This window comes from Motacilla alba, chromosome 7 (genome assembly GCF_015832195.1).
Source record: "Motacilla alba alba isolate MOTALB_02 chromosome 7, Motacilla_alba_V1.0_pri, whole genome shotgun sequence".
Lineage (NCBI taxonomy): Eukaryota > Metazoa > Chordata > Aves > Passeriformes > Motacillidae > Motacilla > Motacilla alba.
In genome coordinates this window covers 16,579,133-16,589,915 of record NC_052022.1, presented here as the reverse complement: position 1 = coordinate 16,589,915, position 10,783 = coordinate 16,579,133, and positions in this window count along the sequence as shown.

The following is a 10,783-nucleotide window of genomic DNA, read 5'->3' as shown; positions in this document are numbered from 1 at the left end:
TTATGTTACTGCAGCTATACCACATGGGTGTATTTCATCAATTTGTGTAATAGCTCGATGGCAACCAATGACAAAGCTGTTTAGGTGTTCAACTCCAGCTCTCAATTAGCAGCTGTAACAATAATCCATCCTAGCAGCTATTAGCAGAGTCAGTAATGGGATGTACATTTACAACCCTAGACTGAAGAAGTAATGATTGTCTCTGAATGTCCTGTTTTGACAAACATAGGGGGCTTTTCTCATTCTTGCAGTTTTTCTTCCAAGGATCTTATTAGTATGCAGTTGGAATAAAGCATACATTAGGGTGTATCTGATAAGAATATTTGGGGCTGGAATTTTCAGTGGCTGCATGGTGAGGCACAGAGTTTAGGATTTAGACTTGTAAATGTTTTCATCCAAACCAAATTTTCAGACATACAGATGAAGTGACTAATGCAACTGAGAATATTTGCCAGCCTATGCATTTATGACTGTACAATTCAGATATTGTTTTGGAAATATTTACATTAGTGGATAAGTACAATGAGAGTAAGAAGATTAAAAAAGCCTTTGCAGAGCTCTGCAATCTGTGCTCCTCTGAGCACAAGCCCACCCAGACTGCAGCAGGGGGACGCTGTGTAGGCAACCAACACAAGGTTGTGCTGCAGAGCATCAGCTTAGCTGAGGCTTTCTCTTCTCTTGGGTGGAATGTTCTGAGGTTTTGTGTTTGGGCGTCTCTAATTCAGATTGAAAAAGACAAGAACATGAATAGATTGAGTCTTGCAGATACTAATTTTCTGCTTTGTTCTTGTATCTAAAGATTAGCAAAGATTTATGGGCTTTTATAGCACTTTTTCCTGTGACTCCCTGTACCTGGAAATTGGTAAAGCCAAGCTCTGACACGAATCAGATATTCATGTACCTGCCCAGTGATTGGGATTTTTTTGCACGGATCTCAAAGGAGTTCAGGCTTCTCCTTCATAAAGCATGGTAAAGCTGAGGGCTTTGCACAGGACATTCAGCCGCCAAAAGTGGAAACTGGTTCTTTTCCTTCAAGATTATAAAGTTAAGGAAATTAACAGAGGAATTAGAAAATAATTACTCCAAACTGTGTCACTGAAATAGCAATCTCCTTCTCCTGCTCTTATTTTTGTTGTTACTTTGCTTTCCTCAGTGATAAGTTTCATATAATCCAGCCTGAGTTCTCTGCTGCCATGAAGCAAATATTTCAAACAGTTGGTCCACTGCTGTGATGACAGAAAATCCTATTCCTCCTTAAGCTGCTGCAGTACAACTTCTTGGTGCAATGTTTGGGAGAAACCTCAAAGCTGCTTTTTGCCCATAAAGGAGAGGAATTCTCCTTCCTCTGTGCCAACAAAAAGGGGTAAAATGCTTCTGTATGATGGCTTCTCCTTTAAGGTGTAACTAAGAAAAATTATCTCTGTTATTTAGGAAATTGGGCAATTTATAAAACATTGTTGAGAACAGTAATCTGAGCAATGGATTACATCAAAAGAGATATTGCAAAAGCAATAAACTATGAATTAAACAAAAAATGCTTGAGGACTGAGAGTTGGAGGTTAGCCTTGGAATATTAATTAAAATGATAAAAGTAGGTGGCATTCTGAAGAAACAGCGAAGTCTATTGGAACAGAATAATTCCCACTACAACCCCGCTGAAGATCTATGAGTCACAAAGACTACATTTGGCTCACTGAGTTGAATGCTGAATCACTACTTTGGGAGACAGATCTGTCCGTGTTTCACCAGGTGCAATTAAACTCAGAAGATGCCTTGTCGTTCTGTAATAATGACTTTTCTTTCAGCACTTAAAAGGACTGAGACAGTACTGAACACAAAACTGAGGGGGAAGGGCTTGTTTTCATAGGGTTATCTTGTTTTTCCATTGCAGTAGGGGAAAAAAAATCTGTGAAATGGCTGTTTTCTTTTAAGGCATGTTTTACAGATTATTGGTTCAGTATGTTCATTCTTTATCCAGTATTTTGAGGATAATTTTTAAAATAAATTGTACTCTTTTCATTTTGATTTTGTCATTATTTTTACAAAACCCACAAAACATTCACAGAAAGGACTTTCTGATCTTGATCAGCTCTGTGTTGATGCTAACACATCTCCATAGTAATCAGTCTGTTACAATTAACAATCTATTCTTCTTTGCTTTTCTCTTACAATTGCCTCACGATAAGAAGGACAAAGGAACAAAAGTGTGGAAAAAAGCAAGACCAGAATAATTTCTTGGTAGGAAATAGTGTCAGGTAAGGATTTGCATACATTTTCACAAATGCAAAAATATTTTCCACTGTGCAGCGAATGCGCAAGGAGGAAAAAACAGTTTTCTCTGACTACAGTAAGGTTAGGTGGCTAGGCTTCAAACTCATTCTTGGAAAGCTGGTCCTGATATCATTCCATCCCATTACAGGATATTTGCTACTTCCTATGTGAAAGTGTGTATTCAATGGTCCCTCCTCTGGCACACACCCAAAACCTCTATCCAGAGCCCTATTCAGGGTTAGCCTAGTGTAAAATGGGTCAATTTAACAGACTTTAATTGGATCAGTTTTCAACCATGAGTAACAAATACGGGTCTCTTCTTTTTTCACTTAACTCTAATTGCTACTTTCCGTGTACTACATGCCTGCATCTAATGCTGAAGTACAAAGCTGTTGCTGTAAACTGAGCACCTCATTCTGAAAAGGGAGCCCTAGCTCGTTTCTCAGTAGAAAGCATAGAAAAGCATTCAACAGTGAGTTACTTAGTTCTTTAAAAGATTAATTTCTACTTTCATTGATGTCTATAAAAACAGAATTCTCTTCTCTCAGCTACTTTTTAAAGCCTCTCATTAATTTAAGCCTACAAAGTCCTTGCTGGTAGAAAAGGAAAATGGCTGAAAGAAGATTGCTGATTATCCACTTTAGGATGACTCATTCAGTATGAGCAACTGTGAATCATGAACAAACTATCTACAGGCAGTACCCATAAGACTTAATATCGTCTATATTACTGGATGCTTCTAATATTTCACATTAGTGTTGCTTTCTTCTTAAAAGCTCCAAAGGCTCACAATATTGTGTTGAAGAATTACCAGTTTAAAAGTTGCACTGAAATATTCATAACCAGTTACCATTGCATGGGCTTTAGCCAGTCTTTTCAGATTCTTGTGAATGTAACTTCAAACATCTTTAAAATTAAAAGGAAAAATGTAAAGGTTTGTCCATGGTCACATACTGTTATTACTGTGTACCTGGGTCATTGCAAGATTGAAGTCTGTGATGCACTGCTCAGCTGCTTCAGCTGGCATAGCTGGTAGTAGGATGCTCCACTGGATGGTGAAGGAACAGCAGAGGGTGGGGGAGTATCTCGGTAGGATTTACAGAGGTTGCTAAGAGAGGAATGGCAAGATTTAAAACATTTGGGTTCATACCGACTCCAGCATGCAGCATCCAGTAATGGGTGACAGTCAGAACAGCAAACACATATATTTGATTTCTACAGCTTTTACAGTCTTTTTGTTCTATCATTATGTACTATGGCATCCAAGAAACCTACCTATTTTCTCATCCTAGCCTTCATCTTCTTCCTGAGAAAGACCTGTTTTTCCTAGTGTTGCTTCCTGGCACTAATCCCATCATTTCCTAGCCTGTCTGGTACTACCTGTATCATTCCAGGTTCTTTTGCCTCACCTCCCTCCTCCCTTTTCAGTTTCTTCATTCTTATTTTTGGCCTGGTTTCTTCTGCATCTTCCTTCACATCTTTATTTACTCTGCCTCACCATCTCCCCTTCAGGTCTCCTTGTCAGCCTCCACCTGGCATTGAGCCTAGCTCACTAGAGGTCTCAGTCTACTTGTCCAGTCAGTCTTATCTCAATATTCTGACTGGATGTGTAGGCTGAGTGGCCCGTAATCCAGGCTGTTACCAAACGTGTCTGAGCTGCTCTATTGCTTTCCTCTTTTCACCTTACTTACTGAAGCAATCCTGTTTTGGTCAGTTCTACCTTAAGATCATTCTCTCCCAGTCAACCAACTCCCAGGCCTCCTCTATTCACCTTAAAAACTTTTTGACCCTAACACAACCAGCCTTTCTATTTATTTCCACTTAACCACCCAGTCTCAATATCACCATATTCCTTCCTCTGGATTTTCTTCTCTCTTTACCTCCATATGCTCTCTGGTATTCTGCCTGCATTTGTACCCTGCAGCTCCTAGTGCATGTTGGGGGTGCCAACAGCACTGTCTTGGAGAAGGTAGTCCACCTTACAAAGATACTTCCTCAAGGGTCCCTCTCCTGCTCTATACCCAGCTCAACTCATACAATTCTCAGCCCATCCTCTGCAAGAACAGGAGTTGTCTCAAATGAACAGGACAACCAGAAGCAGACTCTGTGAATTCCCTGAGTGACTTCTCAGGTGATCCTGGAGCACGTAGGATTAAACCTCAGTGGATGTGTTGGCAGTGCAGGTGTGACTGCTCTGGCATTTGTGCTCTGCACAGAGCACACAGGGAGGGTGTCAGGAACACTCCACTGCTTGTGCAGGAGCAGCTGCACAGGGCCCCCGTACCCACAGGAGCTGGGGACACACAGGTGACCACAGCACTTCTCAAATACTTTGTATGGTTTTAGCTAAATAAAACTAAATACTTCATTCTAGGGAAACTTTAATCATGTTAAGAATTAAAAGTTGAGGTTTCTTTTTATGTACCTGTTTGTTTAATTAATGAAGTTATTAATTTGAAATCTTCTCATCTGTGGTTGCATAGCAAACACTTTTATTAGTAGGAGTGTGTTCAGAACATGAGAGGCAAGAGAAAACACAGAGAAGACTATAAGAAAAATAACTTCCTAAGGCCAGAGAAGTTTTGCTCTACTTTTGAAGAAAATTAATTTTCCTTCATAAATTGGTATGGCTTCCTGTATCCTGAGCTCTGAACATATACTCCCTGAACAACTTATGTTGCCAGTGGTCCTTTATGTAAGGATCCCTAGATCAATCCTAAATGCTGCTTGTGTATAGCCAAGCACTACATAACTAAACACTTTGTTTCTGATAGTGCCCTTTTAATGAGTTGCAGGTGCCACAAACTTCATGTTCCCTTTAGTGCTTTATTGCTTACTAGATGCAGTAAAACAGTTGGCACACTGTAAATTATCAAGTGGTAATTATATTCATGGCCTCAATACAAGAAGAAAATCCACTGTTAAGAACATATTTCTTCCAAAATGTGGTAATGAGATGTGTTGCACCTCCTAAGAAGAGCTTGCAGGGTGACTCTCTATTTAGAATACTGCAATCACAGTTCTATTTTCGGCCAGCGTCTCCATGGTCAGAACGGAGAGTGACTCTGTACTCCCAAACATGTATTTCTCATTCACTATAGGATTTAATTTTTACCCATCCACTAATAGAAAGTAGTTCTGTGGTTAAAACTGGATTTATTTACCAGAAAGGTATCAATGTGAATTTTTCATATGCTCTAATTTTTAAAGGTTGAGCTGTGAACTACAATAACTTGATGGCTTAGCCAGGCTATTCTAGTAGTTTTCCACTGTTCCAAATATCTCCTGTATGTAAAGACTCCATGACAGCCACATCTCAAATGGTAATAGTGTCTCTGAATAGCATAGGATGCTTCCTATCTCTAATAGGCTGCTTTAATATACCAGTCATATAATGATGCTCATCAGTACAAATTACCACTGCAAGGTCAATGAATGTTAATATGTTTCCTGCAACAGAACCTTGAAGAATAATATAATCCCCTCCTCCTCTCTAACTAAGATAATTCCAGGCTGAGTACTGTTCTACAGCCAAATAAATTAAGTAATACTGGAGTGTGTGGCTATGGTGATGGTGATTTTGTAAGAAAAATAATCTCATCTTAGAATTCTCCTCAAGAGTTATAATAATTATTAGTCTTTAATGGTTCATATAATCTGTGAAAATTCTGTGGTAACTGTAAACAACTAGGATAATTAGGGAGCAATATTCACAGAAGATTTAATTTAAATAATTTCAGTTTTAATATTTGGAACCTTTCTCCAGGCTGTAAAACTATATCCAAGCAAACAGGTGCATGGAGTATATGCAATAGTCACACTGTGAGAGAGCTGCAATAGATTCTGGCCCTATCATAAAGAAATTGGGGTTTTAATAAAACTTATTTTTATGTATTTTTAAGCTACTATGTGTTATACCATTTTTAAAAAGAAACGATCTGATTTCTTGTTATTTCTTAGGTATTTTTTCTTGCTTTTTGGAAAAATACTGGTGTACACTGAAAATGAAGGTTAGTCTTTCATATGCAGGCACTAAGTCATGAAAAATTTAAAGCTGTATTTGGTGCACCTCTATTTAGGACAGTATGTGAAAAATAAGTTCTTAACAGGAGCCTCAAGCAGATTAATTTTAATGTATGAATCTTTAATTCAATATTGTCTCCAAAAGTTCTTCAGCAAAGAAAAAAGGTTTTCTGAATATTCTGACCTGTTTTCTTTCACAGCTAACTTCCCCACCTGTCATATTTGTAGCAGATAATTAATTTCAGAGCATACAATTAGTCTAGCTCAGAACAGTCTCTGCAGCATACTACCTTCTTATTATTTCTTTATCATGCTTCCCAGCCCATTGACTCTTTACTTCTGTTACTACATTTACATTTTACTCTTGGGTGAATCCACAAAATAATAAAATGATAAGATAACAGAGTGACACTGCTCATTATGTATTGTAATAACCATAATAAGGGGGATAATCACATCACGCTTGTATTTCATGCATACTTCATTGCCTTAAACTCTGGCCTGTACTCATTGATGATTCACATTTTTTTTCCTTGGTGTTTGCTAGAAGAACTTAATCTTAAAGAAAAAATACATTAAAGAGTAATGGACAATTTATTTGATAACGTTAGGGTAAAATCATAATAAATAGACATTTGGAAAACACTTCTAAATTAATGTCTTTATTTAAAATTATATTTCATCATTAAGATGATAGACAAATTAATAAAAATCTGGTTTGCTTCATGGCATATATTACAGATACAAAGGGACTCTCATGAGAACAAAAAATGCATAAACCATAGTGTACTGCTTTTTCCTCAATACATAATTCATACATGCAAATGTTCTGCAGATATTTCACTATAAATATAATTAATTGCTGCAGATTCACAGATGAGGCCGTGTGACTGTGCATGCACACAGTGCCAGCCACACTCATTTATGCTGATTTCAGGCTAGAGACTCCTGTGACAAGCATAATAGGTAAAGAGGGGGGAAAAATCTGCATTTAGAGACACACAGCATCATGCAATACCATGTAGACAATTCCTTCCAGAGATGACAGTGTTTCCACCAAGAATCTGATGAAAGTGGTCTGAGGTAAAAAAGGAAAGGTCTCTCATATTAATAAATATAGATACAGAGTAACATTGCATAACATTAGCACACTGCAGTTTGGTTTAATTTATTCTATTGTCACTCAGAAATTATCTCTTTATGTTGTTGTCGATTCTAACCATTGTGAAAACTGAAAAAATTGGTGTAAAAAGTTTTTATGATGATTTTTTTCATAGCTTTGCATGATAGAAGCTCTGGTGCTTTTCTTATGGAAGCTTTTGTTATCAAAATGTGCAGAAATTTTAACCACAGTAGTGAAAAACAGGAATTCAGGTTGATAAACATAAACATAGGGGCCAGTCTGAAAATTCCAAACAGGGAATTTGGAGGAGGGTTCGGAGGAGGGAAGCAGACACAGGAGATGATCTAATAGGCCTCTCCTATTCTATAGCATGTGATTTCATCACTGATAGCACAAAGCAGCTGTTGGCACAAAGAAAAAATTCTGTAGTAAATATTTTAGTGTTATTTCAAAATTTTAGTATCAACATTATCTGAATATTAAGGAATATTAAATTTAACCATATTTTTTTCTAAAAAGTCAGTAAGACCAGGCACTTAGAAAGGGATTTTTCATCTCTGTCTAGATTTTCAAATTCCTACCAAACTCTGTGTCAAAAAAAACCAACAAAAAACCAAGAAAACCAGGGATCCCATTTAGTGATTTATTTCCTATGGCATAATCAGGTGAAAAGGATGTACTCTGAAATGTCATTACAATTACATAATCAATTTACCTATTTGAACAAGCTGTTGAGTTCACAGTCCTTAAAATAAACACCTTGATTTTTAAAAATCTGACCACCAAAGGCTTCCAATGAATCCAGCAGGAAATCCATTAATCCCTTCTGAATACTAATGTATTCTCATAAATATTTAGAGATCATATGTTACCACCTGAAATTTCTAACAAAACTCCAAATTTATGTCAGTTTCTAAAGATTGATGCCCTAATAGATTCCTAGAGTACAACTTTTGGAATTTTTATGATTGCTGTGCTCTGTCTTGTCCATTTCTGTGACATAAAGTTTACAAGAGTTCTCAGATTTATCTCTTCACTTGTCTTCTATAGTGTTCAGCTAATACCTTCAGCCTTGCTTTCTATACCTTTTCTAATGAACTTGATGGCTATATTTAATTTCTTAAAATTATCTTATTTGTTCTACTTGGAGATAGGCTTGGTATACCAGCACAACCTTCAGTTTCTTCTGTTTTGATATAATCCACTAAATATCTGTTCAGAACACATTGTCTGCATCTTTAGCACCTTACGCACACTTTCCCAAAAGTAAATGGGACACGGATTCAGTGCTCTGCTTACACTGACACTTCTGATGTAATATGTTTTAGAAGAAAACTCCTGGTTTTGTGAGTTGTTACTTAAAGCCAAAAAATATTTTTAATTATTTCCCTATATATATATCATAAATGGCACAAAAAGAATCCAAAACAAATCTCAATTTTTGCTGACAAATCAATGTAAATTTTTTTGTGTCAGGTTGTCTTCTTCGACCCGATTCCCTGAAGGAAAAGGACAAAAAAACCCTATAAAATTCTCTACAGAATAAAATCCTACCCATTATTCTTCAACACTCAAAAGCTTATTGCAAGTGAAGATTTGTGGGGACATTCTTGTCCAGCAATATCTCTGTTCTTGCTATAAAAAGTTGTTACTATCATTTTTCCTTGCAAATTGACATCCCACACGCTTTTCTAGTATATCCTTTGAAAAGCAGCAATACTTGCTCTTCTACCTTTACCAAGACTGCAGAATTTGTAGACTGGTATCCTACTCATTATCTCAAAAGGCTTCTTAAGAACTGCATAATTATTCCCATCTTATTAACTATTTTTTCAGCTTTTAAGTGCCTCAAAACCAAAAAATCCATCCTATGTATAAGTTAGAATGGCCCTTCCCTTGTGAAAAAACTAGTGTTAGCGTGTAATCAGAACTCCACCCTGCCTTTGATTATCATTTTGTTTTCTCTGGTTACTGCAGATTTCATTAAGATTCTAAGAGATCACTCATCCTTTATGAACACCATAACTAAGATACTGTAGCTAAGAATATTTGCAAAGAGTTGAGGAATGAATGCAAAGAAAGATAGATCTTCTTTTAAAATATATATCTTTTTCTAATTTGGGGTTCATTAATTTGCTCTATCAAATAGTTACATGTAGAGCAACCATGGAAAAATTCTCCTCTGGAGGCACATATGCTTGTAGAATCCATAGCAAACACAAGACCAAACGGCAGAATTACAATGATTCACTGATCTAAATCCTATTCAGAGAGATGCTAGAACTTGCTCAAAGAGTACTTTTTTTTTTTCAGTTTGACTTCATCAGTTGAGCTTGTTGCTGGGTTATGCTGAAGCTGAGCTATTGCACTGAATTAAAATAAATGTGGTAACTAGCAACAGAGGTTCATTGTTGTGAGACTGCTCTGTGTAAAGAGCTGTCTTTGTATTTACAAAATAATTCATAGCATCACTATTCACCTATAAGAATTTACCATGGTCTATAGAATAGCTGTGTTCAGTACAGCTACTATCGTTTTATAACATATTGGAGTTGTCATGGACCCATCACAAACTCCCAGGACAAGTGGGAGGATCAGCACTGATCCCATCATTCTTGGTGTTTGGTACCAATGCTGGTGAGCAGCACTTTCTCTGAAGAGCCTTTACATGCCTTTCTAAGAGCTTGGGTGTCATCCAGAAACAATGTTCTGAAGCTGCACTTTGTGTGCATTCTCTAGTAATTCTCAACCCTGGTGCTGAAATTGAAGAAGACTACTTGAAATTAGGCAGAAAGACAGAAATCTCACCCAACAAATTCCAGCAGGTTTTGTGAAAATCAGATTAATAGAAAGGGAGAAGGAAAGAGACCCCAAGCAGTGCCCCCAGGAAGGGAGAGGCTACACGAAGAGCTCAGCAGTGATCAGTGCTGTCAGACTGTCACCAGTCAATCAGCTAAAGTTGCCTGGCCTGCAATCACTTCTTGACCAGGAATCAGTGGCTGGATCTGCTGCCCCTGGCTGAAGCAGTAGATGGAGGCAGAGGAGTGCTGCGGAGGTCGTGCCAGGGAATGAGAGTGGCTGGGAACACAGTAGGAGGTGGCTTTGTCACAGGACTCGTGCAGTCATAGGGGACATGAAGTTGGGTAGCTGGTGATGAGAAGTTTCCAATGCACAAACACACAGGTAATCAAATTTTGGTGGGTGTGCTGTTCATGGAATACTTTGATTTTTATTTCGATTTTGTTCAAATATATGCAATAATGAAATTGCTTTGAAAAATTTCTCTGTTTTGCCCACTTTCTTTTTATCTTATCACTCTCAAATTCTTCCATTTTGCAGAAAGATGCAGATTTTATTTGTTTTCCA